Here is a 20,590-nt window from a genome sequence, read left to right as displayed (position 1 = left end):
CTGGACTCCCGTTAAGAAGACATGCTGTCAACCTCTAGATCCCTCACATGCCTGCACTTTTCGGCTTGCTGCTGCTGCAATCCACGCGTTTTAGATCTGCATAACTCCACCTCTTTTAGCACAGTACCCTCAACCCCCGGCTGTTCCCACCCGCCTCAACACCGTTGGAAGGGAGGAGAACCAATTAAGGCGGGGGGGGGGGGTGGAACGAGCAGCTGTCTACCCTTAGCAGGAGGGTTGCTGATTAATTACCTCTCCTGCTGCTGCTGCTGCTGGCTGTCCAGCAGCAGACTGAAGGTGGCTGCTGCTGTGCGCAGGTATATAAAGGCTCAGAGCCTATTATGACACGCGCAGCCAGCGTTCCATTGCCACATTCCGTCTACTGCAGGCGGGATACCTGGATGGCTGAATGTCACTGAGAAGCTCACAGAGACCGCCATAAGCAACAGTTTAAAAGAATGCCACAGACTAATCAACCAAACTTTTTGGGTTGGTTTCTCTTTTATAGTCTGCAGGCATTAAATGAAAGAAGTCAGTGTTCCAGCAGAGGGAGACAACGTTTCAGAAAAGGCATTGTAGCAAACCAAAAAAGAAATTTTAAGCGCAGCAGAGTAACCAGCTCACATACCTGTTAGCTCAGGTGAGTTTAAAAGGCTGCTGTTGATAACAAGGGCATTTGCTAAATAGATGGTGTGTGTGCAACAATATACTGAAAGGTCAATTATATTGTGCAGCTTATCTCACCACCTGTAGTTATTTAGGTGAAAGCTCCAAAATGCTTGCCTAATATGTCTGTTTATCCAAAAGGAAGTATAGAGGGAGAGCTAGATAGATAGCATTGCATTACATTACATTACATTACATGGCAATGCAATGCACAGTTGCTGAAGTTGAACCAAAATGAGCTTGTCATCTGGCTTCTGCAACTTTTAACATGAAAAATCCAATGAGGAGAAGAAAAGCAAAGCCAAAGAGTCCATCCCAAAATCCGACAAACAAGCAAAATGAACAAAAAGCATTGAATTCAATTCTTTCTGATTTTAGAAACTGCATTAAAGAAGGGGTGCACCGGTCCTGGAGATACTGCAATACCAGGTCAATGCGTGGAGTGGACAGAGCAAGCTCTTTTTCCATCTCCCTGTTCTAAAAATCCATTTAATATATGGTCCCCAGATAGGGGACGTATCAGATATTAAACTGATAAGAACAGATACTACACTTGATCTTAGCCAAAAGGCCGAGAAGCGATAACCAGAATTGGTTTCCGACTACGGTGCCACCCAAGGATTCTGAAAAGTCCATTTGTGGAGATGGCCACCTGGACTCCCGTTAAGAAGACATGCTGTCAACCTCTAGATCCCTCACATGCCTGCACTTTTCGGCTTGCTGCTGCTGCAATCCACGCGTTTTAGATCTGCATAACTCCACCTCTTTTAGCACAGTACCCTCAACCCCCGGCTGTTCCCACCCGCCTCAACACCGTTGGAACGGAGGAGAACCAATTAAGGCGGGGGGGGGGGTGGAACGAGCAGCTGTCTACCCTTAGCAGGAGGGTTGCTGATTAATTACCTCTCCTGCTGCTGCTGCTGCTGGCTGTCCAGCAGCAGACTGAAGGTGGCTGCTGCTGTGCGCAGGTATATAAAGGCTCAGAGCCTATTATGACACGCGCAGCCAGCGTTCCATTGCCACATTCCGTCTACTGCAGGCGGGATACCTGGATGGCTGAATGTCACTGAGAAGCTCACAGAGACCGCCATAAGCAACAGTTTAAAAGAATGCCACAGACTAATCAACCAAACTTTTTGGGTTGGTTTCTCTTTTATAGTCTGCAGGCATTAAATGAAAGAAGTCAGTGTTCCAGCAGAGGGAGACAACGTTTCAGAAAAGGCATTGTAGCAAACCAAAAAAGAAATTTTAAGCGCAGCAGAGTAACCAGCTCACATACCTGTTAGCTCAGGTGAGTTTAAAAGGCTGCTGTTGATAACAAGGGCATTTGCTAAATAGATGGTGTGTGTGCAACAATATACTGAAAGGTCAATTATATTGTGCAGCTTATCTCACCACCTGTAGTTATTTAGGTGAAAGCTCCAAAATGCTTGCCTAATATGTCTGTTTATCCAAAAGGAAGTATAGAGGGAGAGCTAGATAGATAGCATTGCATTACATTACATTACATGGCAATGCAATGCACAGTTGCTGAAGTTGAACCAAAATGAGCTTGTCATCTGGCTTCTGCAACTTTTAACATGAAAAATCCAATGAGGAGAAGAAAAGCAAAGCCAAAGAGTCCATCCCAAAATCCGACAAACAAGCAAAATGAACAAAAAGCATTGAATTCAATTCTTTCTGATTTTAGAAACTGCATTAAAGAAGGGGTGCACCGGTCCTGGAGATACTGCAATACCAGGTCAATGCGTGGAGTGGACAGAGCAAGCTCTTTTTCCATCTCCCTGTTCTAAAAATCCATTTAATATATGGTCCCCAGATAGGGGACGTATCAGATATTAAACTGATAAGAACAGATACTACACTTGATCTTAGCCAAAAGGCCGAGAAGCGATAACCAGAATTGGTTTCCGACTACGGTGCCACCCAAGGATTCTGAAAAGTCCATTTGTGGAGATGGCCACCTGGACTCCCGTTAAGAAGACATGCTGTCAACCTCTAGATCCCTCACATGCCTGCACTTTTCGGCTTGCTGCTGCTGCAATCCACGCATTTTAGATCTGCATAACTCCACCTCTTTTAGCACAGTACCCTCAACCCCCGGCTGTTCCCACCCGCCTCAACACCGTTGGAAGGGAGAACCAATTAAGGCGGGGGGGGGGTGGAACGAGCAGCTGTCTACCCTTAGCAGGAGGGTTGCTGATTAATTACCTCTCCTGCTGCTGCTGCTGCTGGCTGTCCAGCAGCAGACTGAAGGTGGCTGCTGCTGTGCGCAGGTATATAAAGGCTCAGAGCCTATTATGACACGCGCAGCCAGCGTTCCATTGCCACATTCCGTCTACTGCAGGCGGGATACCTGGATGGCTGAATGTCACTGAGAAGCTCACAGAGACCGCCATAAGCAACAGTTTAAAAGAATGCCACAGACTAATCAACCAAACTTTTTGGGTTGGTTTCTCTTTTATAGTCTGCAGGCATTAAATGAAAGAAGTCAGTGTTCCAGCAGAGGGAGACAACGTTTCAGAAAAGGCATTGTAGCAAACCAAAAAAGAAATTTTAAGCGCAGCAGAGTAACCAGCTCACATACCTGTTAGCTCAGGTGAGTTTAAAAGGCTGCTGTTGATAACAAGGGCATTTGCTAAATAGATGGTGTGTGTGCAACAATATACTGAAAGGTCAATTATATTGTGCAGCTTATCTCACCACCTGTAGTTATTTAGGTGAAAGCTCCAAAATGCTTGCCTAATATGTCTGTTTATCCAAAAGGAAGTATAGAGGGAGAGCTAGATAGATAGCATTGCATTACATTACATTACATGGCAATGCAATGCACAGTTGCTGAAGTTGAACCAAAATGAGCTTGTCATCTGGCTTCTGCAACTTTTAACATGAAAAATCCAATGAGGAGAAGAAAAGCAAAGCCAAAGAGTCCATCCCAAAATCCGACAAACAAGCAAAATGAACAAAAAGCATTGAATTCAATTCTTTCTGATTTTAGAAACTGCATTAAAGAAGCGGTGCACCGGTCCTGGAGATACTGCAATACCAGGTCAATGCGTGGAGTGGACAGAGCAAGCTCTTTTTCCATCTCCCTGTTCTAAAAATCCATTTAATATATGATCCCCAGATAGGGGACGTATCAGATATTAAACTGATAAGAACAGATACTACACTTGATCTTAGCCAAAAGGCCGAGAAGCGATAACCAGAATTGGTTTCCGACTACGGTGCCACCCAAGGATTCTGAAAAGTCCATTTGTGGAGATGGCCACCTGGACTCCCGTTAAGAAGACATGCTGTCAACCTCTAGATCCCTCACATGCCTGCACTTTTCGGCTTGCTGCTGCTGCAATCCACGCGTTTTAGATCTGCATAACTCCACCTCTTTTAGCACAGTACCCTCAACCCCCGGCTGTTCCCACCCGCCTCAACACCGTTGGAAGGGAGGAGAACCAATTAAGGCGGGGGGGGGGGGGGTGGAACGAGCAGCTGTCTACCCTTAGCAGGAGGGTTGCTGATTAATTACCTCTCCTGCTGCTGCTGCTGCTGGCTGTCCAGCAGCAGACTGAAGGTGGCTGTTGCTGTGCGCAGGTATATAAAGGCTCAGAGCCTATTATGACACGCGCAGCCAGCGTTCCATTGCCACATTCCGTCTACTGCAGGCGGGATACCTGGATGGCTGAATGTCACTGAGAAGCTCACAGAGACCGCCATAAGCAACAGTTTAAAAGAATGCCACAGACTAATCAACCAAACTTTTTGGGTTGGTTTCTCTTTTATAGTCTGCAGGCATTAAATGAAAGAAGTCAGTGTTCCAGCAGAGGGAGACAACGTTTCAGAAAAGGCATTGTAGCAAACCAAAAAAGAAATTTTAAGCGCAGCAGAGTAACCAGCTCACATACCTGTTAGCTCAGGTGAGTTTAAAAGGCTGCTGTTGATAACAAGGGCATTTGCTAAATAGATGGTGTGTGTGCAACAATATACTGAAAGGTCAATTATATTGTGCAGCTTATCTCACCACCTGTAGTTATTTAGGTGAAAGCTCCAAAATGCTTGCCTAATATGTCTGTTTATCCAAAAGGAAGTATAGAGGGAGAGCTAGATAGATAGCATTGCATTACATTACATTACATGGCAATGCAATGCACAGTTGCTGAAGTTGAACCAAAATGAGCTTGTCATCTGGCTTCTGCAACTTTTAACATGAAAAATCCAATGAGGAGAAGAAAAGCAAAGCCAAAGAGTCCATCCCAAAATCCGACAAACAAGCAAAATGAACAAAAAGCATTGAATTCAATTCTTTCTGATTTTAGAAACTGCATTAAAGAAGGGGTGCACCGGTCCTGGAGATACTGCAATACCAGGTCAATGCGTGGAGTGGACAGAGCAAGCTCTTTTTCCATCTCCCTGTTCTAAAAATCCATTTAATATATGGTCCCCAGATAGGGGACGTATCAGATATTAAACTGATAAGAACAGATACTACACTTGATCTTAGCCAAAAGGCCGAGAAGCGATAACCAGAATTGGTTTCCGACTACGGTGCCACCCAAGGATTCTGAAAAGTCCATTTGTGGAGATGGCCACCTGGACTCCCGTTAAGAAGACATGCTGTCAACCTCTAGATCCCTCACATGCCTGCACTTTTCGGCTTGCTGCTGCTGCAATCCACGCGTTTTAGATCTGCATAACTCCACCTCTTTTAGCACAGTACCCTCAACCCCCGGCTGTTCCCACCCGCCTCAACACCGTTGGAACGGAGGAGAACCAATTAAGGCGGGGGGGGGGGTGGAACGAGCAGCTGTCTACCCTTAGCAGGAGGGTTGCTGATTAATTACCTCTCCTGCTGCTGCTGCTGCTGGCTGTCCAGCAGCAGACTGAAGGTGGCTGCTGCTGTGCGCAGGTATATAAAGGCTCAGAGCCTATTATGACACGCGCAGCCAGCGTTCCATTGCCACATTCCGTCTACTGCAGGCGGGATACCTGGATGGCTGAATGTCACTGAGAAGCTCACAGAGACCGCCATAAGCAACAGTTTAAAAGAATGCCACAGACTAATCAACCAAACTTTTTGGGTTGGTTTCTCTTTTATAGTCTGCAGGCATTAAATGAAAGAAGTCAGTGTTCCAGCAGAGGGAGACAACGTTTCAGAAAAGGCATTGTAGCAAACCAAAAAAGAAATTTTAAGCGCAGCAGAGTAACCAGCTCACATACCTGTTAGCTCAGGTGAGTTTAAAAGGCTGCTGTTGATAACAAGGGCATTTGCTAAATAGATGGTGTGTGTGCAACAATATACTGAAAGGTCAATTATATTGTGCAGCTTATCTCACCACCTGTAGTTATTTAGGTGAAAGCTCCAAAATGCTTGCCTAATATGTCTGTTTATCCAAAAGGAAGTATAGAGGGAGAGCTAGATAGATAGCATTGCATTACATTACATTACATGGCAATGCAATGCACAGTTGCTGAAGTTGAACCAAAATGAGCTTGTCATCTGGCTTCTGCAACTTTTAACATGAAAAATCCAATGAGGAGAAGAAAAGCAAAGCCAAAGAGTCCATCCCAAAATCCGACAAACAAGCAAAATGAACAAAAAGCATTGAATTCAATTCTTTCTGATTTTAGAAACTGCATTAAAGAAGGGGTGCACCGGTCCTGGAGATACTGCAATACCAGGTCAATGCGTGGAGTGGACAGAGCAAGCTCTTTTTCCATCTCCCTGTTCTAAAAATCCATTTAATATATGGTCCCCAGATAGGGGACGTATCAGATATTAAACTGATAAGAACAGATACTACACTTGATCTTAGCCAAAAGGCCGAGAAGCGATAACCAGAATTGGTTTCCGACTACGGTGCCACCCAAGGATTCTGAAAAGTCCATTTGTGGAGATGGCCACCTGGACTCCCGTTAAGAAGACATGCTGTCAACCTCTAGATCCCTCACATGCCTGCACTTTTCGGCTTGCTGCTGCTGCAATCCACGCATTTTAGATCTGCATAACTCCACCTCTTTTAGCACAGTACCCTCAACCCCCGGCTGTTCCCACCCGCCTCAACACCGTTGGAAGGGAGAACCAATTAAGGCGGGGGGGGGGGTGGAACGAGCAGCTGTCTACCCTTAGCAGGAGGGTTGCTGATTAATTACCTCTCCTGCTGCTGCTGCTGCTGGCTGTCCAGCAGCAGACTGAAGGTGGCTGCTGCTGTGCGCAGGTATATAAAGGCTCAGAGCCTATTATGACACGCGCAGCCAGCGTTCCATTGCCACATTCCGTCTACTGCAGGTGGGATACCTGGATGGCTGAATGTCACTGAGAAGCTCACAGAGACCGCCATAAGCAACAGTTTAAAAGAATGCCACAGACTAATCAACCAAACTTTTTGGGTTGGTTTCTCTTTTATAGTCTGCAGGCATTAAATGAAAGAAGTCAGTGTTCCAGCAGAGGGAGACAACGTTTCAGAAAAGGCATTGTAGCAAACCAAAAAAGAAATTTTAAGCGCAGCAGAGTAACCAGCTCACATACCTGTTAGCTCAGGTGAGTTTAAAAGGCTGCTGTTGATAACAAGGGCATTTGCTAAATAGATGGTGTGTGTGCAACAATATACTGAAAGGTCAATTATATTGTGCAGCTTATCTCACCACCTGTAGTTATTTAGGTGAAAGCTCCAAAATGCTTGCCTAATATGTCTGTTTATCCAAAAGGAAGTATAGAGGGAGAGCTAGATAGATAGCATTGCATTACATTACATTACATGGCAATGCAATGCACAGTTGCTGAAGTTGAACCAAAATGAGCTTGTCATCTGGCTTCTGCAACTTTTAACATGAAAAATCCAATGAGGAGAAGAAAAGCAAAGCCAAAGAGTCCATCCCAAAATCCGACAAACAAGCAAAATGAACAAAAAGCATTGAATTCAATTCTTTCTGATTTTAGAAACTGCATTAAAGAAGCGGTGCACCGGTCCTGGAGATACTGCAATACCAGGTCAATGCGTGGAGTGGACAGAGCAAGCTCTTTTTCCATCTCCCTGTTCTAAAAATCCATTTAATATATGATCCCCAGATAGGGGACGTATCAGATATTAAACTGATAAGAACAGATACTACACTTGATCTTAGCCAAAAGGCCGAGAAGCGATAACCAGAATTGGTTTCCGACTACGGTGCCACCCAAGGATTCTGAAAAGTCCATTTGTGGAGATGGCCACCTGGACTCCCGTTAAGAAGACATGCTGTCAACCTCTAGATCCCTCACATGCCTGCACTTTTCGGCTTGCTGCTGCTGCAATCCACGCGTTTTAGATCTGCATAACTCCACCTCTTTTAGCACAGTACCCTCAACCCCCGGCTGTTCCCACCCGCCTCAACACCGTTGGAAGGGAGGAGAACCAATTAAGGCGGGGGGGGGGGGGGTGGAACGAGCAGCTGTCTACCCTTAGCAGGAGGGTTGCTGATTAATTACCTCTCCTGCTGCTGCTGCTGCTGGCTGTCCAGCAGCAGACTGAAGGTGGCTGTTGCTGTGCGCAGGTATATAAAGGCTCAGAGCCTATTATGACACGCGCAGCCAGCGTTCCATTGCCACATTCCGTCTACTGCAGGCGGGATACCTGGATGGCTGAATGTCACTGAGAAGCTCACAGAGACCGCCATAAGCAACAGTTTAAAAGAATGCCACAGACTAATCAACCAAACTTTTTGGGTTGGTTTCTCTTTTATAGTCTGCAGGCATTAAATGAAAGAAGTCAGTGTTCCAGCAGAGGGAGACAACGTTTCAGAAAAGGCATTGTAGCAAACCAAAAAAGAAATTTTAAGCGCAGCAGAGTAACCAGCTCACATACCTGTTAGCTCAGGTGAGTTTAAAAGGCTGCTGTTGATAACAAGGGCATTTGCTAAATAGATGGTGTGTGTGCAACAATATACTGAAAGGTCAATTATATTGTGCAGCTTATCTCACCACCTGTAGTTATTTAGGTGAAAGCTCCAAAATGCTTGCCTAATATGTCTGTTTATCCAAAAGGAAGTATAGAGGGAGAGCTAGATAGATAGCATTGCATTACATTACATTACATGGCAATGCAATGCACAGTTGCTGAAGTTGAACCAAAATGAGCTTGTCATCTGGCTTCTGCAACTTTTAACATGAAAAATCCAATGAGGAGAAGAAAAGCAAAGCCAAAGAGTCCATCCCAAAATCCGACAAACAAGCAAAATGAACAAAAAGCATTGAATTCAATTCTTTCTGATTTTAGAAACTGCATTAAAGAAGGGGTGCACCGGTCCTGGAGATACTGCAATACCAGGTCAATGCGTGGAGTGGACAGAGCAAGCTCTTTTTCCATCTCCCTGTTCTAAAAATCCATTTAATATATGTTCCCCAGATAGGGGACGTATCAGATATTAAACTGATAAGAACAGATACTACACTTGATCTTAGCCAAAAGGCCGAGAAGCGATAACCAGAATTGGTTTCCGACTACAGTGCCACCCAAGGATTCTGAAAAGTCATTTGTGGAGATGGCCACCTGGACTCCCGTTAAGAAGACATGCTGTCAACCTCTAGATCCCTCACATGCCTGCACTTTTCGGCTTGCTGCTGCTGCAATCCACGCGTTTTAGATCTGCATAACTCCACCTCTTTTAGCACAGTACCCTCAACCCCCGGCTGTTCCCACCCGCCTCAACACCGTTGGAAGGGAGGAGAACCAATTAAGGCGGGGGGGGGGGGGGGTGGAACGAGCAGCTGTCTACCCTTAGCAGGAGGGTTGCTGATTAATTACCTCTCCTGCTGCTGCTGCTGCTGGCTGTCCAGCAGCAGACTGAAGGTGGCTGCTGCTGTGCGCAGGTATAAAAAGGCTCAGAGCCTATTATGACACGCGCAGCCAGCGTTCCATTGCCACATTCCATCTACTGCAGGCGGGATACCTGGATGGCTGAATGTCACTGAGAAGCTCACAGAGACCGCCATAAGCAACAGTTTAAAAGAATGCCACAGACTAATCAACCAAACTTTTTGGGTTGGTTTCTCTTTTATAGTCTGCAGGCATTAAATGAAAGAAGTCAGTGTTCCAGCAGAGGGAGACAACGTTTAAGAAAAGGCATTGTAGCAAACCAAAAAAGAAATTTTAAGCGCAGCAGAGTAACCAGCTCACATACCTGTTAACTCAGGTGAGTTTAAAAGGCTGCTGTTGATAACAAGGGCATTTGCTAAATAGATGGTGTGTGTGCAACAATATACTGAAAGGTCAATTATATTGTGCAGCTTATCTCACCACCTGTAGTTATTTAGGTGAAAGCTCCAAAATGCTTGCCTAATATGTCTGTTTATCCAAAAGGAAGTATAGAGGGAGAGCTAGATAGATAGCATTGCATTACATTACATTACATGGCAATGCAATGCACAGTTGCTGAAGTTGAACCAAAATGAGCTTGTCATCTGGCTTCTGCAACTTTTAACATGAAAAATCCAATGAGGAGAAGAAAAGCAAAGCCAAAGAGTCCATCCCAAAATCCGACAAACAAGCAAAATGAACAAAAAGCATTGAATTCAATTCTTTCTGATTTTAGAAACTGCATTAAAGAAGGGGTGCACCGGTCCTGGAGATACTGCAATACCAGGTCAATGCGTGGAGTGGACAGAGCAAGCTCTTTTTCCATCTCCCTGTTCTAAAAATCCATTTAATATATGGTCCCCAGATAGGGGACGTATCAGATATTAAACTGATAAGAACAGATACTACACTTGATCTTAGCCAAAAGGCCGAGAAGCGATAACCAGAATTGGTTTCCGACTACGGTGCCACCCAAGGATTCTGAAAAGTCCATTTGTGGAGATGGCCACCTGGACTCCCGTTAAGAAGACATGCTGTCAACCTCTAGATCCCTCACATGCCTGCACTTTTCGGCTTGCTGCTGCTGCAATCCACGCGTTTTAGATCTGCATAACTCCACCTCTTTTAGCACAGTACCCTCAACCCCCGGCTGTTCCCACCCGCCTCAACACCGTTGGAAGGGAGGAGAACCAATTAAGGCGGGGGGGGGGGGGTGGAACGAGCAGCTGTCTACCCTTAGCAGGAGGGTTGCTGATTAATTACCTCTCCTGCTGCTGCTGCTGCTGGCTGTCCAGCAGCAGACTGAAGGTGGCTGCTGCTGTGCGCAGGTATATAAAGGCTCAGAGCCTATTATGACACGCGCAGCCAGCGTTCCATTGCCACATTCCGTCTACTGCAGGCGGGATACCTGGATGGCTGAATGTCACTGAGAAGCTCACAGAGACCGCCATAAGCAACAGTTTAAAAGAATGCCACAGACTAATCAACCAAACTTTTTGGGTTGGTTTCTCTTTTATAGTCTGCAGGCATTAAATGAAAGAAGTCAGTGTTCCAGCAGAGGGAGACAACGTTTCAGAAAAGGCATTGTAGCAAACCAAAAAAGAAATTTTAAGCGCAGCAGAGTAACCAGCTCACATACCTGTTAGCTCAGGTGAGTTTAAAAGGCTGCTGTTGATAACAAGGGCATTTGCTAAATAGATGGTGTGTGTGCAACAATATACTGAAATGTCAATTATATTGTGCAGCTTATCTCACCACCTGTAGTTATTTAGGTGAAAGCTCCAAAATGCTTGCCTAATATGTCTGTTTATCCAAAAGGAAGTATAGAGGGAGAGCTAGATAGATAGCATTGCATTACATTACATTACATGGCAATGCAATGCACAGTTGCTGAAGTTGAACCAAAATGAGCTTGTCATCTGGCTTCTGCAACTTTTAACATGAAAAATCCAATGAGGAGAAGAAAAGCAAAGCCAAAGAGTCCATCCCAAAATCCGACAAACAAGCAAAATGAACAAAAAGCATTGAATTCAATTCTTTCTGATTTTAGAAACTGCATTAAAGAAGGGGTGCACCGGTCCTGGAGATACTGCAATACCAGGTCAATGCGTGGAGTGGACAGAGCAAGCTCTTTTTCCATCTCCCTGTTCTAAAAATCCATTTAATATATGGTCCCCAGATAGGGGACGTATCAGATATTAAACTGATAAGAACAGATACTACACTTGATCTTAGCCAAAAGGCCGAGAAGCGATAACCAGAATTGGTTTCCGACTACGGTGCCACCCAAGGATTCTGAAAAGTCCATTTGTGGAGATGGCCACCTGGACTCCCGTTAAGAAGACATGCTGTCAACCTCTAGATCCCTCACATGCCTGCACTTTTCGGCTTGCTGCTGCTGCAATCCACGCGTTTTAGATCTGCATAACTCCACCTCTTTTAGCACAGTACCCTCAACCCCCGGCTGTTCCCACCCGCCTCAACACCGTTGGAAGGGAAGAGAACCAATTAAGGCGGGGGGGGGGTGGAACGAGCAGCTGTCTACCCTTAGCAGGAGGGTTGCTGATTAATTACCTCTCCTGCTGCTGCTGCTGCTGGCTGTCCAGCAGCAGACTGAAGGTGGCTGCTGCTGTGCGCAGGTATATAAAGGCTCAGAGCCTATTATGACACGCGCAGCCAGCGTTCCATTGCCACATTCCGTCTACTGCAGGCGGGATACCTGGATGGCTGAATGTCACTGAGAAGCTCACAGAGACCGCCATAAGCAACAGTTTAAAAGAATGCCACAGACTAATCAACCAAACTTTTTGGGTTGGTTTCTCTTTTATAGTCTGCAGGCATTAAATGAAAGAAGTCAGTGTTCCAGCAGAGGGAGACAACGTTTCAGAAAAGGCATTGTAGCAAACCAAAAAAGAAATTTTAAGCGCAGCAGAGTAACCAGCTCACATACCTGTTAGCTCAGGTGAGTTTAAAAGGCTGCTGTTGATAACAAGGGCATTTGCTAAATAGATGGTGTGTGTGCAACAATATACTGAAAGGTCAATTATATTGTGCAGCTTATCTCACCACCTGTAGTTATTTAGGTGAAAGCTCCAAAATGCTTGCCTAATATGTCTGTTTATCCAAAAGGAAGTATAGAGGGAGAGCTAGATAGATAGCATTGCATTACATTACATTACATGGCAATGCAATGCACAGTTGCTGAAGTTGAACCAAAATGAGCTTGTCATCTGGCTTCTGCAACTTTTAACATGAAAAATCCAATGAGGAGAAGAAAAGCAAAGCCAAAGAGTCCATCCCAAAATCCGACAAACAAGCAAAATGAACAAAAAGCATTGAATTCAATTCTTTCTGATTTTAGAAACTGCATTAAAGAAGGGGTGCACCGGTCCTGGAGATACTGCAATACCAGGTCAATGCGTGGAGTGGACAGAGCAAGCTCTTTTTCCATCTCCCTGTTCTAAAAATCCATTTAATATATGGTCCCCAGATAGGGGACGTATCAGATATTAAACTGATAAGAACAGATACTACACTTGATCTTAGCCAAAAGGCCGAGAAGCGATAACCAGAATTGGTTTCCGACTACGGTGCCACCCAAGGATTCTGAAAAGTCCATTTGTGGAGATGGCCACCTGGACTCCCGTTAAGAAGACATGCTGTCAACCTCTAGATCCCTCACATGCCTGCACTTTTCGGCTTGCTGCTGCTGCAATCCACGCGTTTTAGATCTGCATAACTCCACCTCTTTTAGCACAGTACCCTCAACCCCCGGCTGTTCCCACCCGCCTCAACACCGTTGGAAGGGAGGAGAACCAATTAAGGCGGGGGGGGGGGTGGAACGAGCAGCTGTCTACCCTTAGCAGGAGGGTTGCTGATTAATTACCTCTCCTGCTGCTGCTGCTGCTGCTGGCTGTCCAGCAGCAGACTGAAGGTGGCTGCTGCTGTGCGCAGGTATATAAAGGCTCAGAGCCTATTATGACACGCGCAGCCAGCGTTCCATTGCCACATTCCGTCTACTGCAGGCGGGATACCTGGATGGCTGAATGTCACTGAGAAGCTCACAGAGACCGCCATAAGCAACAGTTTAAAAGAATGCCACAGACTAATCAACCAAACTTTTTGGGTTGGTTTCTCTTTTATAGTCTGCAGGCATTAAATGAAAGAAGTCAGTGTTCCAGCAGAGGGAGACAACGTTTCAGAAAAGGCATTGTAGCAAACCAAAAAAGAAATTTTAAGCGCAGCAGAGTAACCAGCTCACATACCTGTTAGCTCAGGTGAGTTTAAAAGGCTGCTGTTGATAACAAGGGCATTTGCTAAATAGATGGTGTGTGTGCAACAATATACTGAAAGGTCAATTATATTGTGCAGCTTATCTCACCACCTGTAGTTATTTAGGTGAAAGCTCCAAAATGCTTGCCTAATATGTCTGTTTATCCAAAAGGAAGTATAGAGGGAGAGCTAGATAGATAGCATTGCATTACATTACATTACATGGCAATGCAATGCACAGTTGCTGAAGTTGAACCAAAATGAGCTTGTCATCTGGCTTCTGCAACTTTTAACATGAAAAATCCAATGAGGAGAAGAAAAGCAAAGCCAAAGAGTCCATCCCAAAATCCGACAAACAAGCAAAATGAACAAAAAGCATTGAATTCAATTCTTTCTGATTTTAGAAACTGCATTAAAGAAGGGGTGCACCGGTTCTGGAGATACTGCAATACCAGGTCAATGCGTGGAGTGGACAGAGCAAGCTCTTTTTCCATCTCCCTGTTCTAAAAATCCATTTAATATATGATCCCCAGATAGGGGACGTATCAGATATTAAACTGATAAGAACAGATACTACACTTGATCTTAGCCAAAAGGCCGAGAAGCGATAACCAGAATTGGTTTCCGACTACGGTGCCACCCAAGGATTCTGAAAAGTCCATTTGTGGAGATGGCCACCTGGACTCCCGTTAAGAAGACATGCTGTCAACCTCTAGATCCCTCACATGCCTGCACTTTTCGGCTTGCTGCTGCTGCAATCCACGCGTTTTAGATCTGCATAACTCCACCTCTTTTAGCACAGTACCCTCAACCCCCGGCTGTTCCCACCCGCCTCAACACCGTTGGAAGGGAGGAGAACCAATTAAGGCGGGGGGGGGGGGTGGAACGAGCAGCTGTCTACCCTTAGCAGGAGGGTTGCTGATTAATTACCTCTCCTGCTGCTGCTGCTGCTGGCTGTCCAGCAGCAGACTGAAGGTGGCTGCTGCTGTGCGCAGGTATATAAAGGCTCAGAGCCTATTATGACACGCGCAGCCAGCGTTCCATTGCCACATTCCGTCTACTGCAGGCGGGATACCTGGATGGCTGAATGTCACTGAGAAGCTCACAGAGACCGCCATAAGCAACAGTTTAAAAGAATGCCACAGACTAATCAACCAAACTTTTTGGGTTGGTTTCTCTTTTATAGTCTGCAGGCATTAAATGAAAGAAGTCAGTGTTCCAGCAGAGGGAGACAACGTTTCAGAAAAGGCATTGTAGCAAACCAAAAAAGAAATTTTAAGCGCAGCAGAGTAACCAGCTCACATACCTGTTAGCTCAGGTGAGTTTAAAAGGCTGCTGTTGATAACAAGGGCATTTGCTAAATAGATGGTGTGTGTGCAACAATATACTGAAAGGTCAATTATATTGTGCAGCTTATCTCACCACCTGTAGTTATTTAGGTGAAAGCTCCAAAATGCTTGCCTAATATGTCTGTTTATCCAAAAGGAAGTATAGAGGGAGAGCTAGATAGATAGCATTGCATTACATTACATTACATGGCAATGCAATGCACAGTTGCTGAAGTTGAACCAAAATGAGCTTGTCATCTGGCTTCTGCAACTTTTAACATGAAAAATCCAATGAGGAGAAGAAAAGCAAAGCCAAAGAGTCCATCCCAAAATCCGACAAACAAGCAAAATGAACAAAAAGCATTGAATTCAATTCTTTCTGATTTTAGAAACTGCATTAAAGAAGGGGTGCACCGGTCCTGGAGATACTGCAATACCAGGTCAATGCGTGGAGTGGACAGAGCAAGCTCTTTTTCCATCTCCCTGTTCTAAAAATCCATTTAATATATGGTCCCCAGATAGGGGACGTATCAGATATTAAACTGATAAGAACAGATACTACACTTGATCTTAGCCAAAAGGCCGAGAAGCGATAACCAGAATTGGTTTCCGACTACGGTGCCACCCAAGGATTCTGAAAAGTCCATTTGTGGAGATGGCCACCTGGACTCCCGTTAAGAAGACATGCTGTCAACCTCTAGATCCCTCACATGCCTGCACTTTTCGGCTTGCTGCTGCTGCAATCCACGCGTTTTAGATCTGCATAACTCCACCTCTTTTAGCACAGTACCCTCAACCCCCGGCTGTTCCCACCCGCCTCAACACCGTTGGAAGGGAGGAGAACCAATTAAGGCGGGGGGGGGGTGGAACGAGCAGCTGTCTACCCTTAGCAGGAGGGTTGCTGATTAATTACCTCTCCTGCTGCTGCTGCTGCTGGCTGTCCAGCAGCAGACTGAAGGTGGCTGCTGCTGTGCGCAGGTATATAAAGGCTCAGAGCCTATTATGACACGCGCAGCCAGCGTTCCATTGCCACATTCCGTCTACTGCAGGCGGGATACCTGGATGGCTGAATGTCACTGAGAAGCTCACAGAGACCGCCATAAGCAACAGTTTAAAAGAATGCCACAGACTAATCAACCAAACTTTTGGGTTGGTTTCTCTTTTATAGTCTGCAGGCATTAAATGAAAGAAGTCAGTGTTCCAGCAGAGGGAGACAACGTTTCAGAAAAGGCATTGTAGCAAACCAAAAAAGAAATTTTAAGCGCAGCAGAGTAACCAGCTCACATACCTGTTAGCTCAGGTGAGTTTAAAAGGCTGCTGTTGATAACAAGGGCATTTGCTAAATAGATGGTGTGTGTGCAACAATATACTGAAAGGTCAATTATATTGTGCAGCTTATCTCACCACCTGTAGTTATTTAGGTGAAAGCTCCAAAATGCTTGCCTAATATGTCTGTTTATCCAAAAGGAAGTATAGAGGGAGAGCTAGATAGATAGCATTGCATTACATTACATTACATGGCAATGCAATGCACAGTTGCTGAAGTTGAACAAAAATGAGCTTGTCATCTGGCTTCTGCAACTTTTAACATGAAAAATCCAATGAGGAGAAGAAAAGCAAAGCCAAAGAGTCCATCCCAAAATCCGACAAACAAGCAAAATGAACAAAAAGCATTGAATTCAATTCTTTCTGATTTTAGAAACTGCATTAAAGAAGGGGTGCACCGGTCCTGGAGATACTGCAATACCAGGTCAATGCGTGGAGTGGACAGAGCAAGCTCTTTTTCCATCTCCCTGTTCTAAAAATCCATTTAATATATGGTCCCCAGATAGGGGACGTATCAGATATTAAACTGATAAGAACAGATACTACACTTGATCTTAGCCAAAAGGCCGAGAAGCGATAACCAGAATTGGTTTCCGACTACGGTGCCACCCAAGGATTCTGAAAAGTCCATTTGTGGAGATGGCCACCTGGACTCCCGTTAAGAAGACATGCTGTCAACCTCTAGATCCCTCACATGCCTGCACTTTTCGGCTTGCTGCTGCTGCAATCCACGCGTTTTAGATCTGCATAACTCCACCTCTTTTAGCACAGTACCCTCAACCCCCGGCTGTTCCCACCCGCCTCAACACCGTTGGAAGGGAGGAGAACCAATTAAGGCGGGGGGGGGGTGGAACGAGCAGCTGTCTACCCTTAGCAGGAGGGTTGCTGATTAATTACCTCTCCTGCTGCTGCTGCTGCTGGCTGTCCAGCAGCAGACTGAAGGTGGCTGCTGCTGTGCGCAGGTATATAAAGGCTCAGAGCCTATTATGACACGCGCAGCCAGCGTTCCATTGCCACATTCCGTCTACTGCAGGCGGGATACCTGGATGGCTGAATGTCACTGAGAAGCTCACAGAGACCGCCATAAGCAACAGTTTAAAAGAATGCCACAGACTAATCAACCAAACTTTTTGGGTTGGTTTCTCTTTTATAGTCTGCAGGCATTAAATGAAAGAAGTCAGTGTTCCAGCAGAGGGAGACAACGTTTCAGAAAAGGCATTGTAGCAAACCAAAAAAGAAATTTTAAGCGCAGCAGAGTAACCAGCTCACATACCTGTTAGCTCAGGTGAGTTTAAAAGGCTGCTGTTGATAACAAGGGCATTTGCTAAATAGATGGTGTGTGTGCAACAATATACTGAAAGGTCAATTATATTGTGCAGCTTATCTCACCACCTGTAGTTATTTAGGTGAAAGCTCCAAAATGCTTGCCTAATATGTCTGTTTATCCAAAAGGAAGTATAGAGGGAGAGCTAGATAGATAGCATTGCATTACATTACATTACATGGCAATGCAATGCACAGTTGCTGAAGTTGAACCAAAATGAGCTTGTCATCTGGCTTCTGCAACTTTTAACATGAAAAATCCAATGAGGAGAAGAAAAGCAAAGCCAAAGAGTCCATCCCAAAATCCGACAAACAAGCAAAATGAACAAAAAGCATTGAATTCAATTCTTTCTGATTTTAGAAACTGCATTAAAGAAGGGGTGCACCGGTCCTGGAGATACTGCAATACCAGGTCAATGCGTGGAGTGGACAGAGCAAGCTCTTTTTCCATCTCCCTGTTCTAAAAATCCATTTAATATATGGTCCCCAGATAGGGGACGTATCAGATATTAAACTGATAAGAACAGATACTACACTTGATCTTAGCCAAAAGGCCGAGAAGCGATAACCAGAATTGGTTTCCGACTACGGTGCCACCCAAGGATTCTGAAAAGTCCATTTGTGGAGATGGCCACCTGGACTCCCGTTAAGAAGACATGCTGCAAAACCTCTAGATCCCTCACATGCCTGCACTTTTCGGCTTGCTGCTGCTGCAATCCACGCGTTTTAGATCTGCATAACTCCACCTCTTTTAGCACAGTACCCTCAACCCCCGGCTGTTCCCACCCGCCTCAACACCGTTGGAAGGGAGGAGAACCAATTAAGGCGGGGGGGGGGGGGTGGAACGAGCAGCTGTCTACCCTTAGCAGGAGGGTTGCTGATTAATTACCTCTCCTGCTGCTGCTGCTGCTGGCTGTCCAGCAGCAGACTGAAGGTGGCTGCTGCTGTGCGCAGGTATATAAAGGCTCAGAGCCTATTATGACACGCGCAGCCAGCGTTCCATTGCCACATTCCGTCTACTGCAGGCGGGATACCTGGATGGCTGAATGTCACTGAGAAGCTCACAGAGACCGCCATAAGCAACAGTTTAAAAGAATGCCACAGACTAATCAACCAAACTTTTTGGGTTGGTTTCTCTTTTATAGTCTGCAGGCATTAAATGAAAGAAGTCAGTGTTCCAGCAGAGGGAGACAACGTTTCAGAAAAGGCATTGTAGCAAACCCAAAAAGAAATTTTAAGCGCAGCAGAGTAACCAGCTCACATACCTGTTAGCTCAGGTGAGTTTAAAAGGCTGCTGTTGATAACAAGGGCATTTGCTAAATAGATGGTGTGTGTGCAACAATATACTGAAAGGTCAATTATATTGTGCAGCTTATCTCACCACCTGTAGTTATTTAGGTGAAAGCTCCAAAATGCTTGCCTAATATGTCTGTTTATCCAAAAGGAAGTATAGAGGGAGAGCTAGATAGATAGCATTGCATTACATTACATTACATGGCAATGCAATGCACAGTTGCTGAAGTTGAACCAAAATGAGCTTGTCATCTGGCTTCTGCAACTTTTAACATGAAAAATCCAATGAGGAGAAGAAAAGCAAAGCCAAAGAGTCCATCCCAAAATCCGACAAACAAGCAAAATGAACAAAAAGCATTGAATTCAATTCTTTCTGATTTTAGAAACTGCATTAAAGAAGGGGTGCACCGGTCCTGGAGATACTGCAATACCAGGTCAATGCGTGGAGTGGACAGAGCAAGCTCTTTTTCCATCTCCCTGTTCTAAAAATCCATTTAATATATGGTCCCCAGATAGGGGACGTATCAGATATTAAACTGATAAGAACAGATACTACACTTGATCTTAGCCAAAAGGCCGAGAAGCGATAACCAGAATTGGTTTCCGACTACGGTGCCACCCAAGGATTCTGAAAAGTCCATTTGTGGAGATGGCCACCTGGACTCCCGTTAAGAAGACATGCTGTCAACCTCTAGATCCCTCACATGCCTGCACTTTTCGGCTTGCTGCTGCTGCAATCCACGCGTTTTAGATCTGCATAACTCCACCTCTTTTAGCACAGTACCCTCAACCCCCGGCTGTTCCCACCCGCCTCAACACCGTTGGAAGGGAGGAGAACCAATTAAGGCGGGGGGGGGGTGGAACGAGCAGCTGTCTACCCTTAGCAGGAGGGTTGCTGATTAATTACCTCTCCTGCTGCTGCTGCTGCTGGCTGTCCAGCAGCAGACTGAAGGTGGCTGCTGCTGTGCGCAGGTATATAAAGGCTCAGAGCCTATTATGACACGCGCAGCCAGCGTTCCATTGCCACATTCCGTCTACTGCAGGCGGGATACCTGGATGGCTGAATGTCACTGAGAAGCTCACAGAGACCGCCATAAGCAACAGTTTAAAAGAATGCCACAGACTAATCAACCAAACTTTTTGGGTTGGTTTCTCTTTTATAGTCTGCAGGCATTAAATGAAAGAAGTCAGTGTTCCAGCAGAGGGAGACAACGTTTCAGAAAAGGCATTGTAGCAAACCAAAAAAGAAATTTTAAGCGCAGCAGAGTAACCAGCTCACATACCTGTTAGCTCAGGTGAGTTTAAAAGGCTGCTGTTGATAACAAGGGCATTTGCTAAATAGATGGTGTGTGTGCAACAATATACTGAAAGGTCAATTATATTGTGCAGCTTATCTCACCACCTGTAGTTATTTAGGTGAAAGCTCCAAAATGTTTGCCTAATATGTCTGTTTATCCAAAAGGAAGTATAGAGGGAGAGCTAGATAGATAGCATTGCATTACATTACATTACATGGCAATGCAATGCACAGTTGCTGAAGTTGAACCAAAATGA

General features: G+C 45.2%; 15 non-coding genes across 15 annotated transcripts; all 15 read right to left on the bottom strand.

Moving 5' to 3' along the window:
- Positions 1-1,058: 1,058 nt before the first annotated feature.
- LOC141213291 (U2 spliceosomal RNA) lies at positions 1,059-1,249 on the bottom strand. Its single transcript, XR_012282796.1, has one exon. It is a non-coding gene; the product is annotated as a U2 spliceosomal RNA (small nuclear RNA).
- A 1,121-nt stretch (positions 1,250-2,370) lies between these two features.
- On the bottom strand, positions 2,371-2,561 carry LOC141213290 (U2 spliceosomal RNA). The gene has a single exon (XR_012282795.1). It is a non-coding gene; the product is annotated as a U2 spliceosomal RNA (small nuclear RNA).
- Positions 2,562-3,678: 1,117 nt separating this feature from the next.
- On the bottom strand, positions 3,679-3,869 carry LOC141213470 (U2 spliceosomal RNA). Its single transcript, XR_012282971.1, has one exon. It is a non-coding gene; the product is annotated as a U2 spliceosomal RNA (small nuclear RNA).
- A 1,124-nt stretch (positions 3,870-4,993) lies between these two features.
- On the bottom strand, positions 4,994-5,184 carry LOC141213584 (U2 spliceosomal RNA). The gene has a single exon (XR_012283058.1). It is a non-coding gene; the product is annotated as a U2 spliceosomal RNA (small nuclear RNA).
- A 1,121-nt stretch (positions 5,185-6,305) lies between these two features.
- LOC141213583 (U2 spliceosomal RNA) lies at positions 6,306-6,496 on the bottom strand. Its single transcript, XR_012283057.1, has one exon. It is a non-coding gene; the product is annotated as a U2 spliceosomal RNA (small nuclear RNA).
- Positions 6,497-7,614: 1,118 nt separating this feature from the next.
- LOC141213469 (U2 spliceosomal RNA) lies at positions 7,615-7,805 on the bottom strand. Its single transcript, XR_012282970.1, has one exon. It is a non-coding gene; the product is annotated as a U2 spliceosomal RNA (small nuclear RNA).
- A 1,124-nt stretch (positions 7,806-8,929) lies between these two features.
- LOC141213466 (U2 spliceosomal RNA) lies at positions 8,930-9,120 on the bottom strand. The gene has a single exon (XR_012282967.1). It is a non-coding gene; the product is annotated as a U2 spliceosomal RNA (small nuclear RNA).
- Positions 9,121-10,244: 1,124 nt separating this feature from the next.
- Positions 10,245-10,435, bottom strand: LOC141213582 (U2 spliceosomal RNA). Its single transcript, XR_012283056.1, has one exon. It is a non-coding gene; the product is annotated as a U2 spliceosomal RNA (small nuclear RNA).
- Positions 10,436-11,558: 1,123 nt separating this feature from the next.
- On the bottom strand, positions 11,559-11,749 carry LOC141213581 (U2 spliceosomal RNA). The gene has a single exon (XR_012283055.1). It is a non-coding gene; the product is annotated as a U2 spliceosomal RNA (small nuclear RNA).
- A 1,120-nt stretch (positions 11,750-12,869) lies between these two features.
- Positions 12,870-13,060, bottom strand: LOC141213580 (U2 spliceosomal RNA). The gene has a single exon (XR_012283054.1). It is a non-coding gene; the product is annotated as a U2 spliceosomal RNA (small nuclear RNA).
- Positions 13,061-14,184: 1,124 nt separating this feature from the next.
- On the bottom strand, positions 14,185-14,375 carry LOC141213495 (U2 spliceosomal RNA). Its single transcript, XR_012282995.1, has one exon. It is a non-coding gene; the product is annotated as a U2 spliceosomal RNA (small nuclear RNA).
- A 1,122-nt stretch (positions 14,376-15,497) lies between these two features.
- On the bottom strand, positions 15,498-15,688 carry LOC141213578 (U2 spliceosomal RNA). Its single transcript, XR_012283052.1, has one exon. It is a non-coding gene; the product is annotated as a U2 spliceosomal RNA (small nuclear RNA).
- Positions 15,689-16,807: 1,119 nt separating this feature from the next.
- LOC141213577 (U2 spliceosomal RNA) lies at positions 16,808-16,998 on the bottom strand. Its single transcript, XR_012283051.1, has one exon. It is a non-coding gene; the product is annotated as a U2 spliceosomal RNA (small nuclear RNA).
- Positions 16,999-18,118: 1,120 nt separating this feature from the next.
- On the bottom strand, positions 18,119-18,309 carry LOC141213576 (U2 spliceosomal RNA). The gene has a single exon (XR_012283050.1). It is a non-coding gene; the product is annotated as a U2 spliceosomal RNA (small nuclear RNA).
- A 1,124-nt stretch (positions 18,310-19,433) lies between these two features.
- Positions 19,434-19,624, bottom strand: LOC141213574 (U2 spliceosomal RNA). The gene has a single exon (XR_012283049.1). It is a non-coding gene; the product is annotated as a U2 spliceosomal RNA (small nuclear RNA).
- Positions 19,625-20,590: the final 966 nt, after the last annotated feature.

The sequence above is a fragment of the Phyllobates terribilis genome, unplaced genomic scaffold (assembly GCF_046119375.1).
Source record: "Phyllobates terribilis strain yellow unplaced genomic scaffold, ASM4611937v1 Scaffold_196__1_contigs__length_3587587, whole genome shotgun sequence".
NCBI classification, from domain to species: Eukaryota; Metazoa; Chordata; class Amphibia; order Anura; family Dendrobatidae; genus Phyllobates; species Phyllobates terribilis.
This window is presented reverse-complemented; position numbering and strand designations above follow the sequence as displayed.